General features: G+C 38.7%; 1 pseudogene across 1 annotated transcript; it reads left to right on the top strand.

Moving 5' to 3' along the window:
* The first annotated feature begins 9,934 nt into the window (after window positions 1-9,934).
* LOC143849931 (beta-glucosidase 12-like) lies at window positions 9,935-25,508 on the top strand (annotated as a pseudogene). The gene is made up of 14 exons (XR_013235910.1): window positions 9,935-10,336; window positions 16,416-16,621; window positions 16,702-16,771; window positions 19,431-19,489; window positions 19,618-19,693; window positions 19,801-19,878; window positions 19,960-20,047; window positions 20,504-20,759; window positions 22,493-22,608; window positions 22,692-22,909; window positions 23,427-23,458; window positions 23,584-23,686; window positions 24,232-24,340; window positions 25,071-25,508. The product of XR_013235910.1 is annotated as a beta-glucosidase 12-like (transcript).
* The last annotated feature ends 990 nt before the right edge of the window (window positions 25,509-26,498 follow it).

The raw sequence follows: 26,498 nt of genomic DNA, 5'->3' as shown, positions 1-26,498 counted from the left end.
GCAAGGGGATCCATTATCCCCCTTGCTTTTTACCATAGCTATGGAAATGCTTTCCATCTTTGTTGAAAAGGCTCTTTCTAAAGAAAAATTTCTACTCCCTTCCATTTCAAAGATATTTCCATCACCCATTTACTCTTTGCAGATGATCTCATGTTCTTTCTTAATGGGGACCTAGCTATAGCTAAGGGTATTCTAAACTGTCTAAAATCCTTCTCTAAGATTTCAGGTTTGGAAGCTAATCTTGACAAAAGTGAAGTGTTCTTCTTTGGAACAAGTTCTAGAGTGAAAAGAAGAATTACAGACACCCTCAAAATGCAAGAAGGGGATTTTCCAATAAGATATTTGGGGATCCCTTTGTTCACCTCAAATATGAGAATCCAAGACTGCTCGTCGTTCATATCTAAAATCAGAAGAAGAATTTCAGGGTGGAGCACAAAATTTCTCAATCAAGCGGGAAGAGTGGAGCTCATAAAATCTGTAATTAATTCTTTCCAAATTTTCTGGTCTTTAGCATTTAACTTACCGAAAGGAGTCATGGAAGAGATTGAAAAAATCTGCAGAGCTTTTATATGGAGTCACGATACTGGCCAAATCAAATACCATTCTACAGGCCGGGAGGATTTTGGCAGACCAAAGGCCAAAGGAGGGATGGGTATCCGTAAACTTTTCGACGTAAACAAAGCTCTCCAAATGAAATTGTTCTGGAATACTATCAACCAAGAAGATTCACTCTGGGCCAAATGGTTTAACAACAAATATCTTAAGACAAAAAACATCTGGACCATGAAAATGCCAGCCAAGCCTTCGTGGGGTGTTAGTGGCATGATAAAGGCTCGGGATCTTTCAAGATCTTTCGTTTGCTAGAATGTCGGTAAAGAGGATGAGATTGACCTTTGGAACCAACCTTGGCACCCCAAAGGTATCAGCTCTTCCCTGTTTCTGAGATCTCGTACTGCATCGTCCCTAGCCTCTGCAAATTCCCTCTCCCAAATCCTCAGAAGAGACGGATGGATCCCCTCTATGCATAAAGATTCCCTTAAAGAAGAATTCAAGTTACTCCAGCTTGCAATCACAAATGAGGATAATAAAAACTATCCAATCTGGACCCCCTCTACTGATGGATCTTTTAGCACCAAAAGTGCCTGGAACTCTATTCGAGTCCACAACCCAAAACATCTTTGGACTGATATTGTGTGGTTCAAAGGTCATGTTCCTAAATATGCTGTCACATCGTGGAAGGCCCTTCTTAACAAGATGAGCACCAAAGATTGAATGTTCTGTAGAGGCCCCCAATCTGATTCCTCATGTGTTCTATGTAATTCAGTCCCTGAATCAGTTAAACATTTGTTCTTTAAATGCGGGTATTCAGCTTGGATATGGAGACAAGTATTATGGAGAGCTGGGCACCATAGAAACCTGAAAAATTCCCTGATAGAAGAAGCCAATTGGCTAAAAAATAACACTTGTGGGAACAACCAGTCCTCAATTGTGCTTAAATTCTGTTTTTCCAATGCCATTTCCAAAATTTGGAGAGAAAGAAACTCTCGAATCTTTGATGGTATAAGAAAGCACAAATCTCTCATCATGAAAGAAATTCTCCTTGAAGCCAAACTCAAAATAAATTCTATCAATATTACTGATACAGATACTACAGAAAACCAAAGAATAGCCTCCTTATTCGGGTATAGATTGAACTCTCCCTCTCTTGATGAACTGAGTCAAAAATGATGTTCTTGGGCCCCTCCCTCTCATGATGAACTGAAAATTAATGTGGATGCCTCTCTTGATGATGATGGAGGCGGAATCGACGGGTTGATTCGTGATAACTCAGGTAAATGCATTTCTCTTTTCTCTCAAAATGTGGACAAAGAAGAAATTTTCGAGCTTGAACTTTATGCAATTGAAAAAGGTATTCATCTGGCTTCTAACCTTAATGCAAGAAATATTTGGGTGGAATCTGATTCCAAGTTTGCGGTTGATATCCTAAACGATTCCTCGGCGATCCCTTGGAGATAGGTTATGAGAATCAGAAGAATTAAAACAACACTGTCTGCTTTTCCTCATCACAAGATTTCCCACATCTGGAGGGAGGCAAACTCAGCGGCTGATTACCTCTCAAAGAGAAAATGCCCTATAAAAGGTTGGAATTTGCACAGTTCGGGATCCAATTATAAGCTTACCAACATTATTGATGAAGATGGAAAAGGAACTCAATACCTTCGTCTGTAACTTTCCCCTCAGGCTAGCTCTTTGTTTTCCTCTGTTGTTACTTCTTAAGTGTTTGTGTTGTCCTTGCGGGCCCCCCCTGTAACTCTTTTCTCCATTTTTAATATGCCTAGTGGGGGTCATGCCTAACCTCAGCTTGCCAATCAAAAAAAAAAACATGCCAAAAGAACCCCCATTTGCAAAATCAATTATTACATAAATCAATGGCTTAACTTCTCTTATGGAAACCATAATAAATGACTTAGGCCCTCTTCATTAATTTCAGATTGTGACAACCCATGGTGAGGGCCCCATCCGATTCTTGACCCACGCTCACCATCGGTTGTCACAATCTGAAATGCACAGGGCCTTAGTTATCAATGGGTTATGATCATTTATCCTGAAATGCCATGCCCAAAGCAATTGAACATGGTTTTTAAAATATCTAACTATAAATTAAATGAGGAAAGTGTTCCTAGCTCAGATAAGCTTATCTGAGCTATAGCTCAAAAACACATGCGGCCCACATTTTTTGGGGGGATCCAAAGCATTCATTCGGAAGGCCCTTCCACAGATAGGGTGTGCTCCAAAAATCAGCCCTCTAGGATTATCCTAACCCTGCCATTTGTGGAGGGAAAAAAAGGGCAGAAACATGGACATACACTATCTGTCCATTTTCCCCTCTACCTTTTATTAAGTTAGGATGATCATACAGGCTGATTATTTGGTACACACCCTATCTATGGAAGGGCCTTCCAAATGAATGCTTTGGATGCCCCAAAAAATGTGAGGCCACATGTGTTTTTGAGCTATAGCTCATATAAGCTTATCTGAGCTATAGCTCAGGAACACTTTCCTCAAATCAAATATAGGGAAATGATATCCCCCCTCCTCTCTTTCTTCTGACGGATAAAATGCCCCCGTTAACGTTATTCGTTAAGTTTTAAAAGCAAAGGAAAACGTTAAAGGGGGTGAATTTATCCTCAAGCAGTGAACCATTCTCACTGAAACCATTAAAGGGAGGGGGGATTTTATCCGTTTAGGGCGCGGGGGGGGGGATATCATTTCCCTAATATAAATGTGGGATCCACTTGAAGTCATCTATATGGGAAATTTTCGAATACACCTTAGCTCAATCAAGGGCCAGATAGCTTGTTGTGGTAGTTTGATCAGGTTTAGCGGATTGATTAAATCAAGAGCCGAAGATTATGTTGTGATCGAACCCTTTTGTAACCATCATATTAATGGTTAGATGTTTAGATCAATGACCGAGTTATTAGGAGCCCTTAGATCTATGATCGAGTAATTACCATCAACGATCAGAATAGGTTTATTACAAAAGTTATTGTCTAATTTCCTTATATAAAAAGTGCCCTCAAATACTAAAATAGTATCAACCGAGGCTAAAATGTCTTTGAACCTATCAATATTGGATCTAGAATAGTGGAAAACTCCCATAATTGCCCTTTGCGGAAGCAATCCCAAAAACTTTTAACAAAGAATCAAAACCCAAATGCATGTAGAAAGTGCCCTTAAATGCTAAAACTGTATAAATTGAGGCTGCCTTTGAAATCACCACGATTGGATCCAGAATGGTGGAAAACCCTGGAAATGCCCTTTGCGGAAGTAATCCCAAAAGGGTTTTCAGAAAGAATCAAAACCCAAAATCCCAAATGCATGTCGAAAGTGCTCCCAGATACTAAAACAGTATCAACCCAGGCTTAAATGCCTCTAAAACCATCACCATCGGATCTAGAATGGTTAAAAACCCCTAGAACCGCCCTTTGCAGAAGCAATTTAAAGTACTTTTCACAAAGAATCAAAATTCATACCATGTATAAAGTGCCCTCGGACACTAAAACAATATCAACCAAGGCTCAAATACCTCTAAAATTGTCACCATTGGATTCATAATGCTGTAAAACCCCCATAATCACCATTGCCCTTAAAAACTTATTCAAAATGGGATTGAATTGGTCCCAACAGTTACCTTGGCCTGGACCGGATCGAAACGCTCAAGCCGGAACCGGTGCCGAATAGCAGCGGCTCATGGGGGAAACAATACTACAAAGGTTGTATTCATCGTAAAGCGTTGAAGCACCTTCAAAAGGGGTCTATTTATCACCGCCCTCTATTGATTATTGCGGAATGAATAACTAAGGGTGCCCTTCTAGAAAACTGTTGAAAGGGCGCCCCCATTGGCTGTAACATCACAAGGTGCATTTACAATATATAAAAGTTAAAGAGTATTAATTGTACCTTCCTTCTCGCTTATTAGACCATAAACCCTAATATGAAAAGAAAAATAGACTCATTTAAGGGATTGCCCATCAATCACCATACTCGTGTGCGTTTTAACTGTAGGGCAGACAATTATACGTTCAAACTAATCAGGATGATTTTGGTTTTTTTTTTTTCCCCTTCATTTTTATTGGTACCACTCTTTGTAGTAATGTAATAAGTTGGTAATATTTTGCACTAAATAAAGGGTGATGATAAATTCGCACCCCCTGTATGATAATTCGCTCATCTTTAAAGGAGGGTCTGTGGCAGACTTTAAGGAGTGTTTAACGGTTTTTACGTCAATTCAGCTTTACCTCGATCCACTTAACAGAGAGATGGTGTTAGGTAGGGATGTCAATGGAGCCAAATGGTCTGACAGACCATCTAATTCTGAACTTAAACGGATAGGATCTAGACACTACATGGAGTCAATTTGGATCTCTATCATAGATTCAAAATTCTTTTCTATCGGCCCAGACAACTAACAAATACCCCTTGTTGGGAAAGTTGCCTTATTTCCCACCACCGTTGTGTGGTGTGGTGGGAAAGGCAGAGGCAAAAATAAGAAAGCCTCTAAATTGGGATTTTAGGTTTTCTAAAAACCTAAGGCATGAGAAAAAAAAACGACTGCAAAAAGAGATAGTGGCGTTTCTCTTGTGGACAGCGGCCAGAGTCTTGGGTTGGAGGTGTGTCGTCTACCTCTTGACCAAGGAAGAGAGGGAGACAAAGAAAGAGAAGGGAAGAGAGAGAAAGAGAGAAAGAAGCACGTATTCTTCTTGGGTCTATTCTTGGGTTCCCCTTCGGATTTCTCTTGTGGGTTTCTCTTGGGTTACGCTTGGGTACGATCTTGGGTTTGTGAAGCAAGGAAAGGGTTGTGACTTTTAGGTTTTGGGTTAAATCCATTGTAATCCTTGTATATTGTTTTTCTCATAGTGGAAGATCCTGTTTCACGCCCCTGGAGTAGGATTGGCCGAACCATGTAAAATCTTGGTGTTCATCTTGTGGCTTGTTTGTTTATTTTACTTTTCTGTCAAATTTGTGCACGATCGGATCGGATTGCCCGGCGGATTTCCTCAACAAGTGGTATCGGAGCTCAGGTGGAGTGATCGTCGAGGCCGGGTGGAGTGATCGTGGGTGTTGTAATTGGATCGTGGTTACAGCGATCTTTAGGAGTAGAAAGATTGTCCAAGAAAGATTCTTGTTCGACGTGGAGCGCTACACCGAGAAGTGCGAAGTGATCTTAGATGACGGTAAAATCAAGTTCTACTCAATTTAACATCGACAGATTTGACGGAAATGGTAGTTTCACCCTATGGCAGATGAGGGTGAAGGACATCCTAGTTCAACAGGGCTTGGCTAAGGCATTGAAGGGAAATGATTGGAAGCCGGCAAAGATGACGAATGCTGAGTGGGAAGACATAGAGTCGAAGGCGGTTAGCACGATTCGACTATGTCTGGCTGATAGCGTTATGTTTAACGTTATAGAAGAGGAAGATGCGCCTAAATTATGGGAGAAATTGGAAAATCTATATATGTCAAAAAGCTTAGCCAACTGGTTGTATCTGAAGCGGCAATTGTACGGGCTGAAGATACAGGAAGGTGGAGATCTTCTAGAACACATTACGGTGTTCAATGGGCTTGTGGATCAACTCCACAAGTTTGATGAAAAGTTGAAGGAAGAAGATAAGGCCCTTTTGCTTCTTACTTCTCTTCCGGATTCGTATGAGATGGGTATTTCTGGTAGACATGGTTTGGATCTGAAACTCCTTTAATGGTTTATTTAGATACTCTAATGTTGAGAAGACCTGCCGTTAAGTATCTTGCAGACATTTTTTGGTTATTTTAGGTAAGACATTGGCATTTTGATTATTTTCCACGTGATTAGGGTGTTTTGGTCATTCTCTATCAGATTGTGGTATTCTGGTTATTTTTTGTAAAATAGTAATATTTTGGTCATTTTTAAATGAGATAAGGTCATTTGGGAATATAAAATCTGATGGTCAAACCAACCTTAATGGATATAACACTATTTGTGGCGGTCTCAATTTGGGAATAGTGTAGTTTGATGTTTTAGAATCAAATCTGCAAATGCTGTATCCACTCTATAGAGGTAGGGTCTCATCTTTTGGTGAGCTTATCCAATTGCCATGTACAAAGAGTTCCAGTAGATGAGAGTGAGCACTCTCTCCATGGGAAATTGGGAATAGAGAGTGGTTGTGAGAAGTGGGAGCCACTTTTGAGATAGTGTTAGGCCCTATCTACGGGTCAGTCCAAGCTTTTAATGGTTCCTCTTTCCCCAAAGAAACAGTGCTATGATGTCAAATTATCAATGACTTTTTTCTTCATGCCTTATTTGGATTGCAAGAAAAACATTTCTGGCAAAAAAAACCCTTCGGGGAATTTAGTTCTTTCCATCAATTTAGAGGGAAATGATATGTTTGTGGTTAATTTAGAGGAATGTCATCATAAATTGAAGGCCTTTCTAAGTAAAAATTGAGTAGGCTTGATTCAAGTTATCTTTTTTCATGTGTAAATAACGTAGGAAGGGAATTGCTAGCGTCCATCGCGGAAGGCATTTAGCGGATGGGCTGTTGCATGTGAGAGCAGCCACACGCACACTTTTCGGCAGATTTTGTCTTCATTCATGATGTGGCTGCTCTCACGTGCAAACAGATCATCTGTGAAATGCCTTCAGCGATGGCTGCTCTCACGTGCGAACAGACCATAAAGAAAAAAGCCATTGATAATTTGACAGTATAGCATTGTTTCTTTAGAGAAAGAGGAGCCATCAAAAAGCTTGGACAGACTCATAGATAGGGCCTAACACTATCTCAAAAGTGGCTTTCACTTCTCACCAACCACTCTCCCATGGAGAGAGTGTTCACTCTCATCGACTAGAACTCTCTCTACTTTTATGATAATATCCCTTGAAATTACCATATCAATTCCTTCTAAATAGTGGAAAGAAATTTTTTTCCAAGAGCTTAGCTGTGTGGATATTTCCAACCCGTTTTTCTTTTGGCAATTTTCAACTGCCCTCATCCATTCAAACTTTTTATTTGCTTCCGTGGGAATTTTAACTGTTATTAGAAAATTCTAAACTAAAGACAAAAAGTTGAAAGACTAATATATATTATCTAACTTCTAACTAATTGTACATTCGCTATATATCACTTTTTTTTTTCTATTATTGCCAATGGTCTCAGGAAACACCGGCCAGCTTACTAATGCAGATAAAGCTGTAGAAACAAAAAGGAGACCGCCTTTCTAATTGTACGTTCAAATCGAGCAAATGTAGGGGTGTTCGTTTGGTTACAACCGAACCGAATAGACCGAAATTTGGTAATCAAAATAATTTCGATTATCAAACTTCGATAATCGAAACCGAACCGAAATTTCTAAAAATTGAACCTATAATAACCGAATAGTGGGAGAAAAAAAGGAAAAAAAGCAAAATCTCGGTTTGGATCGGATGGCTAGGATCATCCCATCGAAATGATTTTTTGAGCACAACCTAGTTAAGTTCTGATCAATCAAATGGGCAGTTTTGATCATCCTACGGAGTGCGCCCATATAGCACTTTTTTTTTTTGGAAAAAAATGCTTTTTATCTATAATTTCGGTTATTCGGTTAACCGAATTTTTTTGGAGATAACTGAACTGGAACCCGAATAACCGAATTTCCAAAAAAAATTAACCGAAACCGAACCGAAAAGGAAAAAGACCGAACAGAACCGACCAAACCAATTCGGTTCGGTTCAGTTATTCGGTTAAAACTGAATAATGAACACCCCTATGTAAGACTTTCATACAGGGCTTTCTCAGGGCTAGCAAAAACATAAATAAAAATATCTATAAAATAACTACTAAGTTGCATAAATTACCACCGTAATGGTCCAACGGTCAAATCTTTCTAATTCTGATCCGGTAACACTTTCATTTCTAAAATCGTGGACAGTGAAACAGCCCTTCCTCCTTATAATATATAGATTTCATAAGAATAGTACAGGCCGGAGGGAGATCCGCTCCACCTAGTGGGGGCCCACAAGCATAAATGTTGTGTCTCTTTTAATTAGACCATAAACCCTATATGAAAAGAATTAGAATCATTTAATTGTGAGAGTAGAATTCTGGGCCCACTAGTGATTGTCCATCAATCGCTATACTTGTTTGCGTTTTGAGAGATGCCATGATGTGCACCCACGATATTTTTTCGTGCTGTGGACTAATTCTTTAAGGGATGGGAAAATGATTTGGGCACCACGTTCATTTGTTTGGGCATGAACGTTCATCATATAAATAATCAACGAGGCAACTATGGAATATTGGTGGGTCCAATTGTGTGAGAAAGACCGAGAAAGAGGGATACGAAGACAGAGTAGGAGGAATGCTAAACTAAAGTAGGAGGAATGCTAAACTGAAGGGTGCCCTTACAAAAACTAGCAGCAATGGCTCCTCTCATTGATCCATGTCACCTCATTGCTTATAGTCCAGTATTTTTCAAAAAGTAATATACGGGCCGCACAATAGGATGATCCTAAGCGTCCATCTAATGGGCCACAATGTAAATAGGTTGTAGCCCAAAAACCATTTCCATAGGATGATCTTAGCCCTCTGATCTATAGAGGAATTGCATATTAAGAAAGCCTCTAAAGATCGGACGGTTGAGATCATCCTATGGAAATGGTTTTGGGGCCACAACCTATATACGTTGTGGTCCGTCAAATGGACGGTTTGGATCATCCTATGGTATGGGCCCATATATTACTTTTTGAAAAATACTCGTATAAAAGCTCGCATTTATAATGGCAATGAAATATGAAAAGTAAAAGGAATGATAAGGGAAATGATTAGTAAGCCTCTTTTCTTCCGGGTGTCACTCCCTTTAGATAAAGTAGTCATAAATACACTTAGAGGGGGCGGCCCAAGGAAGAAATAGAGACCAGTATCTCACTTCCAAAATAATAAATGTAATGATGTGAAGTTGATCCAATGGGGGCACCCTTGAAGGCGTTTTTTTCATCTCCTTCCCATTTCTCACAACCGGCCCAGTAAATATTCGAATATTTTTTTAAAGGTTCAAAGTACACGTCCCATGTGAATAAAATAAGAATATCCTCGCCCCCTCCGCAGTCCCCACCATGATTGGAAATCATTGTAAAGGTCAGCTTCCGGCACATGCATTGCACAGCTGGTCATGTTAAGTCTATTTCTCACGATGCTATGCGAGTCTTTCCCTAAACCACCCAACTTTCTTATCCCATTAAATCCTGAGGTTGACCTCTTCAAAAGTAGTCATAAATACACTAGAGAGGGGTGGCCCCCTGAAGAAAAGGGGGAGAATATATCATTTCCCTTATTTTTAATGACCCTTAATATCTTGTTAGGATCACCAAATAAAGATCTCTATATGAAATGCTTGCAATATGAATACATTATTAGAAGTTTCTATATTGAAAACTTGCTAAACCTTGTATATGGTCTTACATTATATGGCAACTAATATCTTTGGAAACTAATCACCTAAGCTTGGGAATGTTTTTGGGCTAAGAATATGCACTACAAGTCTTGCTAATATTGGCCCGAAGAAGCCAAACGGATTTGCTATTTTTAGAAGTATTATGGGACCTTCATAGCCTATAAATCTAGACTCTTGGTCCATCTTCCTCTCACCATTAAGTGTTCCTTCTCTATCTTGAGAAAACATATCAAAGGAAAGGTTTCCCATAAGCCTAGTGATGGAGATGAGGAGGAGAAGCTAAAGGGGCGTTTTCGAGTCGTCACTGTGCTCGGAAAAGTACAAAGGCTTTGTCTGATTTCAAGCTTCAACGCACCGGCCAGGGTGAAAGGTACTTCTAACCCATCTCGATACTTGAGTTAATGTTTAGAATAACATTTGGTATTAGAGCTAATGTTGCGGCATTCTAATTCGAAGAAAACTCCAAGTTTTAGTGGAAATACCCTTTTTGGCAAGTTGCGGGAAAACTGCTTGATGCCGGCAAACGGCAAAGTTTTCTGGCAGTTGGCCATGCTGTTGTGTTCCCCTCCGACCGAAGAAGATTCTCCTAAAGTTTCATAAAGATCCGACGGTCGGAGAGAGAGAACCAAGTCATCAAAGTTCAATGGCATTTCTTTAAATTTCAGAAAAGTTACTGGTTTTAGAAACGTTATCTCGGGGAAGACGATCACTTGTTTCAACCGTAATTTTGAAACTTCTTGGTATTAAATGGTATTTTTTAAAGAAAGTGTCCTCTAATGGTAATTTTGAGACGGAGGAGGGCAAAGTCATAATTTCATAGCACGATTAATGCGTACGGTGTTTTTGTTCAACATGAATTAAAGGGGCCTTGTTAATGCAGTAATAACGGTGGTTGAACACCATTATTAGTTGAACACCAGTGTTTCTGTTCAATATTGAAATCTTATAAGCTGCATTATTAGTTGGCGGTGGTTGAACACCTTGTTGCACTTGTATCTATTTTATTTTCTTTGTGGACCCAACTATGGTTTCTACATGCTCTTTATTCACATAAAAGGTTTTGTGCCTATATGAAAATGATTCTTTGGATTCACACAACAAAGTTTTCAAAGAATCCCTATTGATCATGAGGCACAAATTGAGAGGCTTACATATGTAAGTACATACTAAGAGTTTGCAATCTTAAAATCGCATAAGGGCTTGATCGGCCCAATGGAAGATCAATGCTCATATGTAATTTTGTGTGTGATTGTGAAATCTCAGGTTTGTAGCCTCTATGCATGTGATTGAGATGTTGTATTTTCTAAGATAAATACTTCATTAGATTTTATCTTCTATGACCAACTTTAATGATGCAATCTCCTTAAATTATTGTGTGTGTGTGTATTACAATCTATTTTATGAGATCATGTTCAACTGGCTACTACCCAAGCATGAAAAGGTTTAACCCAACCAAGAATGCTTGTCCGGATAGTTTGGGTGGTATAAGGAAGTTGCAAATGAATAATTAGGCTTGGAATTCTATTCTGTCCAACGGTGATGGAATTCCTAGTGCTAAGTTGTTCATTTTTCACTTGTCTCGTTGTGAGAGCCCACTATGTGTCGTGGTTCGGCCCAACGGAAGGGCCATGATGACACGACGGGTGTCTCGACAGGATCACATAAGGATATTTTGAGTGATCTTGTAAAGATCTAACAAATCATGAAATAATAGGTGTTGAAAGTTAGCTTGTTAGAAAATTAAGTCCATGACATTAAACCCTAAAGGTGTTTGATTTGGATACCTGATTGTATTAAAGTACATTGGTAGGATAATACCAGAGTGATAGAACGGATCGATACAATTCTATGCTACATAGATAAACTATACATTGCTGGAAGACATACACACTAAAATTCACAAATGGAAGAAACTTGTGAATAGTGGGAGTGCACTAATAGTGTTGTCTAAGAACTCCATTTTTGTCTGCAATCCGAGATACTTGTTCTGACTCGGAATACAGAGGAGGTTATGAATGTAGCCGATGGATTTTTTCAGATGGTTGTTCAAGACACTTGTGAGTACCCTTAAGATAAGATTGGAAAACCCTAAAGTGAGTTGACCAAAGAGGTCTTTATGAGCATACTTTGAAGTCATAAAATTTACACCCTTGATAATGCTCACTATGAGGTCATTTCAAAAGCAACATATTGAGTCTGGAAGATATAATGACCCAACATGGTCAATTAGTTAGAGAGTAAGACTTGGTATTTAGTGTCACCCTTATGGTAGAAGGATGACACATCAAGTAACAATACCTTAATTTGTGATGGCTAGAAAATGTGATGGGACCCTATTTTTCTCTCCTAGAAACAAATTCATAGATAGATTCAGATCTTGCTATACATATTTATGTTTCATGTAAGGATTCTTATGAGTAGATTCTAAATAGAAAAAAATTGGACCAATACATTAGGGAATGAGAATAAAGTACGGATTAAGGCCGTTATTGTTTTCAGTTAATTTCTGAATACGAGTTCATTAGTTTCAGAAACTTTATTTTAGGAAACTTGATTCTTTTAGCTATGAATCAACGTTTGGAAGCATGGCGGGTTCTTCCTAATTTTTTATTCTCATTCAGTATATAAGTGGTTCTTTTTCAAAGGCAATCCATAAAGATTCGGATTGGTTTCTTCCTATTATCAGACTCGAATTACATTGCATGAGAATAAGATAGTCAGTAAAGTTGGAAACCAGCAAATCAAGTGAATAAGAGCTTATCCAGTCAGTGGCTTAAACATTGGGCAATATATATGTTTAATAGATTGGTTGAAAGGAAAGTTCTAAATTCATTTGATTTTACTGATTGCAGTGCTTGTATGTAGTACATTTAAGGAAAACATATAATGGTAAGAGCCTAAAGGTGTCACTTAGAGTATCGGTCCACTACAGATTATTTATTATAAGATCAGTAGACCTTTTCTCACCCTGAAGGCTAGAAAAAGAGATTATTAATCTCTGACTCTTATAGTTTAATTTGTCAGATATTGTTTATCTCTTTAAATGAAGGCCAAAAGCTGTGGTCTTGGGGTTTTGGCCTTATATTTGCAAGATAACAGTGTTCCTGAAAAGCGAAATAGTACTCTTATGGACATGATGATGAGTATGTTGTGCGAATCAATTTTGCTTTAGTTCCTATGGGGAGATGCTTAAAGGAGGCGGTGCAAATCCCAACTCGGATTCCTAGTAAGGTTACATTTGAAATCCCTTATGAATTATGGGTCAATAGGAAACCGATATTAAGGTATTTGCACATATGAGAATTTATTAGCCGAGGCTAAAGCCTATAATCTCCAAACTAGGAAAGTTGGACCCTATATAAGTAGTTGTTGATTAAGTGGTTATCGTAAGAGATTTAAGGGTTTTTGGTTTTCTTGTCCTACAGATAATACATGTATCCTAGAGATTAGATATGCCGAGCTTGAAATAATGACAACCTTAGTGGGAGTGTCTTGATCCCGTCTCTTTCCATCCAGCCATAATGGGTAATCAGTGGGCTCAGTGGTTTGATGCCATGAAGGAAGAGCTGCTCTTAATAGAAATGAACCAAATTTGGAAACTCAATGAGTTGCCAGTGGAGTCAAGCCAATTGGCTATAGGCGGATATTTTAAGATCAATATTTGACTTTAAAGATGACATTGAGATGCATAAAGTAAGGCTGATTGCAAAAGACTGTAATTAGAAGAAAGGGATATAAAATAAATGGACTTTCTCTCCAGTTTTAAAAAAAGATTCTTTATGTATAGTCATATTTCTTTTTTGTGGCTCCTTTTATACTGGAGTTGCACTAGGTGTCTAGGTAGTGGTACTTAAAGTTTTAAATATTAGACATAAGATTTGGGTTCAATAAAGATGTCATGGATACATGAATATATCTTAGGGACAGTGGGAATGATACCATCATTTTGGTATTTTTGGGTTGATGGTATACTACTCTTTAGTAGTATCATTTTGTGCATGTTCCATTGAGACCAAGCAAGCGCAAGCTCTAGGCCTGGGTAATTCTTCTGCCCAATGGTGATGAATTACTTTAGTGCCATGTTGACTACGTCTTGGAAGGAAACTTGGTATAAAAGATCTACGTGGAACATTTTAGTCTATGTTCACCTAATTAGGATTTAAGGATTACTGATATTATCTCATAAAGCCTATAATGAGAAGGTCCTTAAATTATCAACATGGATAAGTGCCCCACTAGTGGTCCCTCTTGTGGTCAATAATGATATATTCGGTCAAGATTGTAGGTCCCAGGATCAGACATGAGCAAATAAAAGAGAATTATATATAGTTCCGCATTTGGGAATCTCATAAATGCTTGAGTTTGCATTGCACATGTCTCTACATAACTTATGTGGTAGGCCAACGTAGAAGGTACTAATGTGATCATATGTATAGATCATTAAGAAGCTGCCAAGAAGGTTGCGTGTTGTGTGTAAGAAACTGAAGGCTCGCATACAGTTGATCCGATGACCCTAACGAAATTGGTTGATTTGATTCCGACTTTGTAATTGTCGGACACCTAAAGTTCTGCTTAAGGATATTTTGGCAGAAATTCTTGAATCGTGGAAGAATGTAAGATAAACACCATTAGTTGCTTCCACCTTGGGTTTGTAATTCATGGTATATTACAAGGCCTTAAGCTATGCCTTGAAGTTGCGGAATTTTGTCTCAAGGTGTTACCTTGTTGATAATTAACAAGTTACTGAGAATGTGTTGAGATAATTCCGTTGCGGTTTTACTTTTCTAAGAACGACAAATAAAGTAAGAAGTCAATGTGTTGACATATTGTCGTGAGGAAGATAATTTAGGATCAGTTAATGTCTATTGAGTACATAAGTACCGCACTTATGTTAGCAGATCCAATAACGAAAGGTTTACCATTTGAGGTCATCAATGACCATAAAGTGCGCATAAGGTTGGTGGGTAAGGCCGATTACGTTGGTTGGTGGGAGTCTGCATAAAATTTATAGACATTATAATGTGATCACGTTTGAGATTTTGATCCTGATAAATAAAGTTATCTGCTTTTTCATTATTTATATTGTGCACATTGAATGTATATTATGAAAGCAGAATGTCGGTAATGATATAAAGTGGACCATATTCATGTTGGTAAGTTTGCTAACTTCGTGACCATGGGGAGGTTATTGGATAATATAATCCAATGATTACATGATCCGTTGTTGGTATGACTTATTGAATGGAATGTAAAGAAAGTTATGGTGATTGTTAAATGTCATTTGGGTTACATGAAATGGTTTAAAGCTCATGTAGGTCAAGTGGGAGACTGTTAGAAGTTTCTATATTGGAAACTTGCTAAACCTTGTATATGGCCTTACATTATGGCAACTCAAACCTTTGGAAACTAATCACCTAAGTTTGGGAATGTTTTTGGGCTAAGAATATGCACTACAAGTCTTGCTAATATTGGCCCGAAGAAGCCAAACGGATTTGCTATTTTTAGAAGTATTATGGGAGCTTCATAGCCCATAAATCTAGACTCTTGGTCCCTCTTCCTCTCACCATTAAGTGTTCCTTTTCTTTCTTGAGAAAACATATCAAAGGAGAGGTTTCCCATAAGCCTAGTGATGGGTATGGGGAGGTGAAGATCAAGGGGCGTTTTCGAGTTGTCATTGTGCTCGAAAAAGTACAAAGGCTTCGTCTGATTTCAAGCTTCAACGCAGCGGCCATGGTAAAAGGTACTTCTAACCCATCTCTTTAGTACTTGAGTTTTTCTTTGATCGTTGCCAAATTCTAACACCAACTAATATACCATATAACACCTTCCTTAATAAGTACCCCATCCATGTTTAACCCACTTACATTTTAGGTGCAATTAGTAACTTCGCACACAAAATTACAGCCAAAATTCAAGTGGGCTAAACTACAAAAACTTTCCTCAAACTATTGGAAGTTTGCTTCCATACGTTTCTCAGGAGTAATCTTTGAAAACATCAATGAAAACGAGTTGATGAATAAAAGTCCATATATCTTATCCTAGTTGCGATTAAAAATCCACAAACCTTGTCCAATCTATCTTATTTCAAGCTTAATTTCAAGCCATCCATCCAAGAAGTTAATTGATTTGACCAAACCAGTAATATTTATGAGACGTGGACAAGAAAAAACGGACAAAACGTGGTCCTGCCCCCCACCGCACGTAACAAGTGGCCTTCCTATTCCTATCTTTCAAAATGCCCTTGCATTTTTTACACACGGTCGATGTGAGAAGATGCTCTGAAGTTGAATTACCGACATTAACCTTGACATCTGATTTATAGCCAAATCTGCCATCCTTCACTAGGTAATCAAACGCTCCAAATCAACTCTCTCTATGTATAATATATAATGGGTCCCACCAAATTAAAGGATTGGATCATGCTGAAATCAGATTCTCGAATTTTACAGGCTATATATATATAGGGAGACATAGAAGCACAGAGTTTATCGGAATCCATACATAGATTGCAATGGAGCTTGAGTGGTTTCTTGTCGTTGTTTTGGGTCTGTTGATGCTTGTTAGAGCAGAGCCGGGCCCTCAAAACCTGGCTCCGATTAACCGGACCGGCTTTCCTGCCGGTTTTATTTTCGGGACTGCTTCTGCTGCTTATCAGGTTCGACTCTCTCTGTATCACTCATTGTTCTTGAATCGTTTAGAAATTTGTTTCATTAATAATTTCTATGGGAATTGCAGTACGAAGGAGCAGCAAAGGAAGGTGGCAGAGGCCCTAGTATTTGGGATACTTTCACTCACACATACCCAGGTCTCTCTCTCTCTCTCTCTCTCTCTCTCACAGAAGTCTTCTACTTTGCTTTATTTGCAAAAACAGTCTTCTAGTTCTACAATTTACAATAAAAGTCATCATATCTGAGTGAATTTTGCAAATAAGGTTATGCCATCAATTTTTGACTCAAATACTACAACAAAGTTTTAGGAAAAAAAATAAAAATACTATAACCTAAGTAACTCTGGTCGAGTCGGATCACGCCCCTTCAAACCCGGCTCGACCCAAAACCCAAGAAACATGAACCCAACCCAAGCTATTTTCGGGTCGGGTCGATGCGGGTCGGGAGTGTGTGCGAATCTCAGTTCTCTTTTCGTGCAAGTGAACTAGAAAAAGCTAGTTTAACTTTAGGGTGATGATGCATTCGCATCCCTTAGGATAATTCGCTCCACTCTTACTTGATTTGGCTCCTCAATTCACTTTATCAGTGGTGCGAGTTATCCTAAAAGGGCTGCGAATTTATCATCTCCCTACCATAGTTTTACAACACGTGTCCAAACGACAAGAAAGAGGGTTACATGTCAGAGGGCGAAAGTCCGGCCTGCAGGCGTCAGCGGAAAATCAGGGTTACATGCGCGGTTGTAAGTTGTAAGTTTGAAACTTTGTAACGCCTACTGTTGATGGCATTTCGTTCTTTAAAAATGGTGGGCCCCGCCCCCATCCTATCAAACATTGATGCGTAAAATGGTGGCCCCACCTTATTCGTTGAGTCATACAGGAGGTATAAAATTGTGGGTCCCGCCCATGATATGCATGAGTTGAGGTATACAAGAATTCTAAGGAAAATAAATATTTCACGGGAAACAAATCCCCAGTCTAGTAGTTTTGGAATTTTCTTGAAAACAAGGAAATTTTTAGATTTTGGAAAGTAATTTCCTTAGGAATGAGTTTAAAATGCTGGAAAATTCATCTTTTATGGCATAATTTAAAAAAAAATTCCATGGAAAAAAATATCAATAAATTTGATGCCTTCCTGACCAAGTCTAAAAACACTATATCCCTTTCAATGTGATGTTGTTAAATATGGACCCTCTATGAATCTGGCTCCACCCTCTTAACTTCATAGATAGTGGGGTTGTATCACAAAAAAGTAAAGTGGGGCCTACTTCATAGGATAATCCAAACTGTTCATTTATTGGGCTCCACTCTACTTTTTAAAAAATATTGCACCTCACTGATGTTCCTCTATGGGCTTGTTGCAACATCAACTTAGATTTCCCCCTCAGATCTCTTCCATTTTATCTCTTCTTTTCTCATTTCTCTATAGACCAAGGTAAGATTGAGAGACTCGTGAGAAAGAGAAGATAGTAGAAAGTAGGGCTGCAACTCGGGTCGGGCGGGTCGGGTTTTGGAGAATCCAACCCTACTCGAGAAATATCTCGGGTCGGGTCGGGTCGGGTTTTTTTTCGGAAAACCCACGATTCCCAAACCCGGCCCTACCCATGATAAATCTCGGGTCGGTTCGGGTTGGGTCAGGGTTTTTCACGTTGACGCAAATTTTTAAGGAAAATTCTTGTTTGGCAAGGCAACTCAACTCATAGAAGTAGAAATTACACTCACATTACACTTGAATCAAACAATGATGTAATTACACTGACATCACACTTGAATCAAACAATGCTGTAATCAAACAATGTTGTAATTACAATCAAACAATGCTGAATCAAACACTTGAATCAACTCAACTCATAAAAGCAGAAATTACACTCACATATAGTAACAGTGGGTTTTCACTTTTAACTTTTGGATAATTACATTTACACCCCCTCTAGTTTCTGACACATCCACTTCTACTCCTATAGTTTAAAACGTGACAAATACACCCATGTAGTTTCAATTTGTTTAAGGTTTGCCCCCTCAGCTGAAGGTTCGTCCATAGATTGAAGGGTTAGGATGATCCGATGGAGCTGATTTTTTGGGCACACCATATCTATGTCAGGACCCATCAAATGAACTCTTTGGATCATCCAAATAATGTGGGCCCCTACCCGAATCCAAACACTACCAAAAAATCATCCAAATAATGTGGGCCCACATTGTTTGGATGATCCAAAGCGTTCATTTGATGGGTCCTGACATAGATAGGGTGTACCCAAAAAATCAGCTCTATCGGATCATCCTAACCCTTCAATCTATGGACGAACCTTCAGCTGAGGGGACCTACCTTAAACAAATTGAAACTACAAGGGTGTATTTGTCACGTTTTAAACTATAGGGGTGGAAGTGGATGTGTCAGAAACTAGAGGGGGTGTAAATGTAATTATCCCTTTAACTTTTAACTAACAATAGAAAAAAATGTACATACTATAACTTATGTAACTCGGGTCGGGTCGGGTCGGGCCCCTTCAAACCCGGCTCGACCCGAAACCCATGAAACCTGAACCCGACCCAAGCTATTTTCGGGTCGGGTCGATGCGGGTCGGGTAAAACCCGGCTTGAGTTGCAGCCCTAGTAGAAAGGTAAGATTTCTTATTTTTGCCTTAAGTATAGCTCCTTTTGCCTTATTAATTTTGTGTTATTCATCAGGTGGCCCTTAGAAAATCCTTGTTTGGGGCCTATTAATACTTTATATATACTTTCACTCAATACATTTGGTTCTTATAAAAGTAGATTGGGCTTTTCTTGGGTGGTCGAACAGGCAAGATAAAGGACAGAACCAACGGAGATGTAGCAGTAGATTCATATCATCATTATAAGGTCAGCCTTGGCCTTTTCTTAACCCCTAAATTTGTACATCCCCTTGAATTCTCGAACCCAAGTGCCAAATAAGACTTTTAGCTTTTAGTGTATTTTTTGGACAATTTGTTGATTATGAAAAGTTGCAGGAAGATGTGAAAATTATGAAAACTATGGGCCTTGATGCATACAGATTCTCCTTCTCTTGGTCCAGAATACTACCTCGTAAGAGAAAATAAAACAAATATTACCAAATTTGAATGATTTTGTTTAAATTCTTATTTAAGGTGGCTCTTTACATCTTAAATTTCTTAAACTCCTTCAAATCTCAGATGGAAATCTACATGGGGGAGTCAACCAAGAAGGCATCAGATACTACAACAACCTCATCAATGAGCTCGTATCCAACGGTCATAATTCAAAGATCTCTCTATCTATATCTCATATCCACCACTCATTAGTATTGAATAGAGTTTTTGCTCTCTGAGCAGGTATACAGCCCTTTGTAACTCTTTTTCACTGGGATGCTCCTCAAGGCCTAGAAGATGACTACGGTGGTTTCCTAAGCCCCAAAATAGTGTTAGTATAATAAGCTTTTCCTAACTTCTTTTTACTAAATGAGTGTTGTAATCCCCATGAGTCCTAAGCAACATCATTCGAAATCCCCATAGGACTGTAGAAAACATAAAAGGACTCCTACATTTTTTGCACATAATAAATCCTAGAAGACTGCAAAGACTTTCTAAACTGGTGGGTGCCCTTGCAAAAATGGGGTGAAAGGCCCCCCCATTGGCTCCAAGGGGCGGTTATGCAATTAATGAACTTTTGACTTTCAGCGATTATAAATGCACATCTGCTCCTTGCAGCCAATGGGGGTGCCCTTTCCCCATTTCTACGAGGGCACCCTTCAGTTTAGAGTACCTCAAACCATAAGCATTGATTTTGATTTACAATTTCCAACAATAAGAGCTTTATTAAAGAAAGTCAAGTCTAGCTAGCTTAGTTTTGTTGATATGAAATTTTATTGTTTTACAGGGAAGATTTTGCTGATTACACAGAGCTCTGCTTTAGAGAATTTGGCGATCGGGTGAAGCACTGGATCACATTAAATGAGCCGTGGAGTTTCAGCATTGGTGGTTATGCACTCGGCACTTTCGCACCCGGCCGGTGTTCTTCATGGATGCCAGCAAATTGCACAGCAGGAAATTCAGGGACTGAGCCCTATACCGTGGGCCATAACATGCTTCTTGCTCACGCGGCTGCTGTAAAACGCTACAAAGAGAAGTATCAGGTGAGTAAGGATTCCACGCCCTTGGTATCTATACCAATTTGCGAGAAGCTGAAATCACTCTCAAATTACAATTTAAGCTCACATAAGATAGCTTCCCCTAAAGAGAGTATTGGTGGTTCACGCTAAGGCAAAGATCTCACATTGGAAAAGTAAAACGATGTGGATGGGCTTATAAGGGCTTGGGCAACCTCAGCTTAACCGCTAGGAGTTTTACCCAACTCCCAACAGAGAGATGTTAGGTAGGGGTGTCAATGGACCCAAATGGTCTGTTGGACCATCTGAATCTGAACTTGAATGGATAGGATCTATACACTCCATGGTGTCTCTTTGGATCCCTATCATAGGATCCGAAATTCTGTTCCTTCGGATCCAGATAACTAATAAAAACTCGTTGTATCTGTTAGAGAAATTCCTTCATTCGTGGATATCAGAAGAAGAAAAAGAATGAGATGCTTCAAGGCGCGTAGTCGCTGTCCTTAAGACGATATTCACCCCTCACTAAATCTGTGCAAGGGGGTCCACGAATTTGCCTCTAAGATACAATGAAGCCTGGATCCAAATCAAAATTTTTTTTATGACGTTTTGCACTAACGGCACCAAACCAAGAATCACCCTTAGATTTGACAAGTATGTGAGACCCAAGTGTTTGTTTCTCTAGAATAACAAACACTTGACAGATTTTCTAAAACACAACCGGAAAAACACTTTGTAAGGGTAACTACAACAGAGAATCAAGAGACTAAAAATTCCATGATTTTCTCAACCTTGAGTATATCTAATCTGGGCCTTTTCCCTCTCTGTTTATAGAGAACTTGTGTCATTTTAAGTAGAAACACCCTTTGGAAACATCATTTCAAAAGTTCAAACTCATGTCCCTTTGATTGTGTCTTTTCACTTCTTGAATGGTCATGAACCTTCATGAAGTGTCATTTGGACATTGTACTCCCATTCATGACTCTTGAGAGCAAATGTCACAAATCAATTCGAAAAACCTAAGAGTACCCATTCGTTTTCTCTCTTGTCGAAACATTTTAAAAAACTTTTTCAAACTTTATTTTGACTCTAAAACGTGATTTTAAAAATCAAAATCCAACGGTATCATCCTAAATCTGATTTTATTAAACTATTTTACTAAAATACCTTTTAGTTTTTTATAACTTTAAATATTAATTTAGGGTTATTTTAGTAAAAAACAAGCCATAAGTATTTTTCGAATGATCCCTATTTTTAGTCTTTTCTCATTCAGCTCTCGATGTCTCAAATCACCCTCTTCTATTCCGTATCTAACCGTTGACACTACATCGATAACCCCCTCTGCTCGTGCTTGTGCTCACCTGCACCCTCCTTTGAGAATAGTTACTGTGTACAATGTCAGTAATACCTATTATGACACTCCAGTGCATGGTCCAATTGGAAATGGATGGTTACCACTGGGACACGGGAAGTAGTAGTATCCGAAAACACTCTGGATCCGATCTGACCAATAAAGGATTTGAATGGATTGTGACTAAGACATAGATGGATCCGATCCAAAGTGGATCCGTTGACACCCCTAGGGGATATATCTGTTCACAAATAGAAATGATGCACGGTATTCAGTATGTACAAAATTGAGAAGTCATTTTGGATCTCGTATTGAAAATACTTAATTTTCTTTAAATGAAAAGCTCCATTTTATTGAGCAATTTAAGATGATATAATTATCCAACGGTTGGGATGAACTGTCATTGCAGGCATCTCAAAAGGGGATTATTGGGATAACCTTAGTTTCTCATTGGATGGTACCATTTTCTGGATCCAAATCCAATGATGATGCTGCGGGACGAGCAATCGACTTCATGCTTGGATCGTGAGTCATGAGAAAATATGTTCTCTAATCTACAATATTAGCTTAGTTGTTTCTTAATATTGCTTTGTTCATGGTTTGTTTAGGTTTTTGAACCCTCTAATCCGAGGTGAATATCCATTATCCATGAGGTCTCACGTGGGAAATCGGCTCCCAAAATTCTCCAAAGAGCAATCTGATATGGTGAAAGGGTCATACGATTTCATCGGAATGAATTACTACACTGCTAATTATGCAACTAATATTCCCCAATCTAATGCAATCAACATAAGCTACTTCACAGATTCCCTTGCTAGTCTCTCTGGTAAATTCAAATAGACCCTTTTTTCAATTAATTTAAACTATTTATATCTACGTTTAGGGCCTGTTTGGATACCAACAAGATTTAGATTTGGATTTAGTTTATATTTTTAACTCGATCAGATCCTTAAATTTCCAAATCAGCCACTACAGTGCAAAAAATTCCGATTTCAAATCTTTTCTGCGAGACGTTATTTGGAAATCAATATTTGTGGCAACTTCCTTCACCATCGCTCCTCCTCGACATTGCTCCGGCAGCAGCGAGACATCTCTCCCTCCTTTCCTCTCTCTTTCTCTCTCTCTTACAACATGATCATGAAGATGATTGATGTTTTTTGTATCCAAAACTCAAATCCAAAATGCATGAGGTATCCAAACTGGCCCTTAGAACATTCTTGGGTAAGCTGAAGAAAAAAACATGCATGCAGCTATATATGGGTTGTTTTTATAAAAGATGTTTTGATGAAAAATTAATAATTAATTGAAGACTTCTAAAGTGAGTTTTTTTTTATCTGTAACAGGTGAGCGAAATGGAGTTCCCATTGGGCCCCAGGTACATCTTACTTTTAAAAAATATGACCGTTAGCCTATACTTTTCTGTACAGATATTGCAATCATGTGTGCCTATTTTTTTTTATATTTTTTTGTATATGTGATGCATTTGAAAGTAAACTGTAGGCTGCTTCTCCTTGGCTATACGTCTACCCGCGAGGAATTCGAGATTTATTGCTTTACGTAAAGAGAAGATACAAGAACCCTGTCATTTACATTACTGAGAACGGTAAGAACAGCTTTTATTGCGTTCAATTGGAGATTTTATATGATATGGGGCCGTATAAACCTGTATTTTTCAAAAAGTGTAGGATGATCCAAACTGCCCATTTGTCGGGCCACAATGTAAATAGGTTGTACCCCAAAAACCATTTCCATAGTATGATCCTAACCCTCCGATCTATAGAAGTTTCCATAATGTGCAGTCCCTCTATAGATCAGATTGGAGTGTTAGGATCAACCTAAGGAAATGATTTTTGGGTCAATACCTATTTTCGTTGTGGCCCAACAAATCGACGGTTTGGATCATCCTATGGTGTTGAGCGTGCCATACTTTTTGACAAATGCGAGCTTTAAAACTTTATATGGCCACCACCATCATATGAAGTCTCAATTTGAGTCCAATAATCTGTTTTGGCTCTGAGTTAATTCTCAAAATAATTGGTTTGGCACCCACAATCAGTTTTCATAATCTTAAACAAACAGGGCTTAAACGAATAGGGCCTTGGGAATTCTTATTAGATGCTATCCTGATAATTTTTCTTAGTTTGGCAGGGATAGATGAGTTCAACAACGGCAACTTAACACTCGAGCAAGCCCTACAGGACGACATGAGAATCGACTACTACCATCGCCATCTTACATTTGTTCAAAGAGCCATCAAGTGAGTGCTTAAAGGCACACACTTAATTTTGAAATCTATTGGGGGCTGTTCACATCGGGGATAGCACGCCCGGGTTTATTTTATCCTCGGATAGGCTTAGTATCCTCTGTTCAAATAAAAAACAATCCCAATTAGTAGGGTATACTTTACAAACAGCGTAGCCAATCCTGGGTCTAATGGACTACCATTGTTCCAATTCATTACTAACTTTTTAATTGCAAAAATACAAAGAGAAAACAGTGTCTAATCCATGGAGCAGATAAGTTATCTACTCCACCGGCCAAAAATACAGTGGGGGCCCACATTATTTGGGTGATGCAAACCATTCATTCGATGGGCTCTAACATAGATAGGGTGCGCCCAAACATTCAGCTCCATAGGATCATCCCAACCCTTTCGATTTGTGAAGGTTAAAAGTGGACCGGTATAAACTTTCACGCATTTTTAACCTTCAAATGTTTGGACCTATCAAATGAATGCTTTGGATCATCCAAACAATGTGGGCCCACTGTTCTTTGGCAAAATGGAGTAGATAAGTTATCTACTCTCTGGAATAGATAAGTTTTTATTGGAAATTTTTGTCCATAGAAATTATGTTACAATGGAAAAATTTCCCCGTTTTCGTTGGATTTTTTTTCCTGTAAAAGTTTTCTATAATATATACTAAACGTTAGTGATGATAGTTGCTTTGTTTTATGACTGATATGATTGAATGGTGGGATGTTGGCAGGGACGGTGTGAATGTGAAGGGATACTTTGCGTGGTCTCTGTTGGATAACTTTGAATGGGCTGATGGTTTCACAGTTCGATTTGGAATTAATTATGTGGATTATAAAGATGGTTTGAAGAGAGACACCCAAAGAAATCAGCCTACTGGTTTAAGAGATTTCTAAGAAGATAGAGACTATCATCTTCATTGGGAATCATCCTTCTTCAATAATATTGTAACAAGAGAAATTCTAGTAGAGACAGCCATATGGTTTCAGAGATCTTGAAACCAAGACTCTAATAAACTTTGGAAATCGAATTTCTCTGCTATACTTTACAATAAAACTTGTTATTATGCATGGCTTTCCAATGCTAGTACACTTACAAAGGTGAAACAAGAGAAATGTTAATTCACTTCCAAGATATATTGGTTTGTGAAATCCAGTCATTGTTCTTGTTCTCTTGGGTTGGATTGCTGGAATCAGGCAATGGAATCGGGTTCTGGTTCCAATTCTCATTGATTCTGATGGTTGTTTGAAAAAAAAAGGAATCGGATCATCCGATCATGGGGGTTGAATTGATGCCGGAGCGGACTTAGAGGTGGAAAATGCCGGAATATCTGGTATTCTGATTTTGCCCCGGTCGGAATGAATTTTTATTAGAATTTTTTTGAATTAAATATTTTATTTTAATTTTTTTTCTCTATCCATTGAAGGAAGAATCGGAATAGGAATCAGAATATAATGTAAATTCCCATTCCTAACTCTGGCAATCCAAATGTTACATTCTCTAGATCAACCGCTCAGAAGTACTGTTAGTCCCGCGGACTATCCACATAGTTTTTTTAGTGGCAAATATATAATTGTTTACCCACACATTGGCAACATGCCAAAAGAATCCCCATCTGTAAAATCAATTCTTACATGAATCAATGGTTTAATTTCTCTTATGGAGACCATAATAAATGACTTAGGCCCTCTTCATTAATTTCAGATTGTGACAACCCATGGTGAGGGCCCCAACCAATTCTTGACCCACCCTCACCATCGGTTGTCACAATCTGAAATGCACAGGGCCTTAGTTATCAATGGGTTATGATCATTTATCCTGAAATGCCAATTGAACATGGTTTTTAATAGGGCTGCAACTCGGGTCGGGCGGGTCGGGTTTTGGAGAACCCAACCCTACCCGAGAAATATCTCGGGTCGGGTCGGGTCGGGTTTTTTTCCGGAAAACCCACGATTCCCAAACCCGGCCCTACCCATGATAAATCTCGGGTCGGGTCGGGTTTTTTCACGTTGACGTAATTTTTTAAAGAAAATTCTTGTTTGGCAAGGCAACTCAACTCATAAAAGGAGAAATTACACTCACATTACACTTGAATCAAACAATGATGTAATTACACTCACATCACACTTGAATCAAACAATGCTGTAATTAGACAATGTTG

Source organism: Tasmannia lanceolata, unplaced genomic scaffold (assembly GCF_043159265.1).
Source record: "Tasmannia lanceolata isolate RefF3 unplaced genomic scaffold, GAP_Taslan_0.1 ptg000003l, whole genome shotgun sequence".
In the NCBI taxonomy this organism is placed as follows: domain Eukaryota; kingdom Viridiplantae; phylum Streptophyta; class Magnoliopsida; order Canellales; family Winteraceae; genus Tasmannia; species Tasmannia lanceolata.
Note: the sequence above shows the minus strand (reverse complement) of the source record. Positions and strands in the feature narration are given on the sequence as shown.